This window comes from Myotis lucifugus, unplaced genomic scaffold (assembly GCF_000147115.1).
Source record: "Myotis lucifugus unplaced genomic scaffold, Myoluc2.0 scaffold_7370, whole genome shotgun sequence".
NCBI classification, from domain to species: Eukaryota; Metazoa; Chordata; class Mammalia; order Chiroptera; family Vespertilionidae; genus Myotis; species Myotis lucifugus.
The window spans coordinates 1-1,693 of NW_005878418.1; the positions used below are offsets into that span (position 1 = coordinate 1).

General features: G+C 42.5%; 1 pseudogene; it reads right to left on the reverse strand.

The window, feature by feature from the left end:
- Positions 1-42: 42 nt before the first annotated feature.
- Positions 43-709, reverse strand: LOC102434501 (annotated as a pseudogene).
- Between the last annotated feature and the right edge of the window lie 984 nt (positions 710-1,693).

Consider the following 1,693-nt stretch of genomic DNA (forward strand, 5'->3'; position numbering starts at 1 on the left):
GATCTTTCATTCACAGCATTTTTTAAAGCAATTCCTGCTCACCTGTAGTGCCATTCTTCTGAACTTAACCAAATAAGCAGACCCTCCCATGCCAGCAGTCTCTTGGGAAGAGACTCCTCTATAGGCAAAATACATGCAACTTGTATTCCAGACCAACTAAGTTACCAGATGTTTCTAACAAATACTTGGCTATAATATTTTCTTCAGCTCTCTAGAATTTGTGGCCACAGTGATTGGATACCAGGAGTGAACAGGAATCGTCTCAACCCACTGTATAAGCCATTTACACTCTTGATCTGTGTTTTTTCCACTGTGAAGAGCATATTTCCTCTGTGAATGACAGAGCCCTCAGGGACAGCTTTTACTTCTACTGGAAGATGCCCAGGGTATTTCTCCAGAATGTAGTTCCACCCCTTTTCGTTAAATACATCATCTTGGAAATGCTCTATGTATGCCTCTTTGGCTTCCTGGATCTTCTCCTTGGTCACTACTTTACCTTTTAAGTACTTATTAAGAATGTACTGCAACCCATAAAATACTGTTTCCTCATAGTTCATCTACCTTATTTTGGAGTTTTCTGTCTTCTTTCCATGGCATTCAAAGTAGGAATAAACTTTGCTTGTGTTAGGTGGGTATTGTTTATAGTGAGTAACCTTGTGGGAGTTGGTGTCCAGGACATGTTGAACTCAGCTTCTGCCTCAGCATTCATCTCGGGCCAGAGTGGGAACACGTAAGGGGGACTGCCTGGCACTACTGCGAGAAGGGAGAAAAAATAGGCTTCAGCTTGCTCTGTCCCTTAAGTCACCGCTGGTCAGAGGGGGAGGTGAGAGGGAAACAGAGTGTAGAGGCAAGGCCTGAGGAGGGCGGGCCAGTAGCTTGAAGTGGCAGGGGTGGCAGGGGCTAGGGCATGTGCACCTGGGAGTAGGATGGCCTCACCTGGGCTCCATGACCTAATTTTTTAGTGACCAAATGCATTGATGATAAACATTTTGCATGACTAAAACATTCAACATGAAAGAGACCAGTAGATTTTGATGTAAGAGTTGGAAACATTCATAACATTGTTTCAGGTTTCACATGGCCACTAACCTTTAAAAAACTACTTGTTATGTTTTGGTGTGGTATCGAACAATATCCACAATTATCTGAAAAGGCTATTAAAATACTCCTCTTTTTCAACTATGCATATGTGGGATGTGGCCAAATTTTCTTTATCTACTCACCCACAACAGCAAATGACAAAAGATTGAGTACAGAAGCAAATGTGAGAATCCACTATCTTCTATTAAGGCAGACATGACAGAGATTTGTAGGAAAACTTTCACCTTTTTCAATGTGGTACGTGTTAGGGTTTTTGGCAGGTGAAGCAGGCTATGAAGGAATTCACAACTAAAAGAAGAGGTAGTTTTTACTTTCCCCAAAGGGAAAGGGCCCTTGTATTGCTAATCAATACATAAGCAAAGAACAAAAACTTCCCTCCCTCCCTCCACCCACTTTTAAAGCCTTGGCTGCTGTTGCTAGGTGTCAAGGAAGGGAGGGGTTTTGGGGGGCTGAAACTGAGCATTCATTAGGGGCATTGTCCATTAATCCTTCAGGAGACAGTCCACACAGATGTCTTAGGGAGGTGTCTTATCGGTATTTTCCCCAAGCCTGTAAAACATGCTTAGAGTAAAAGTTATAAAGCATTCAAAAG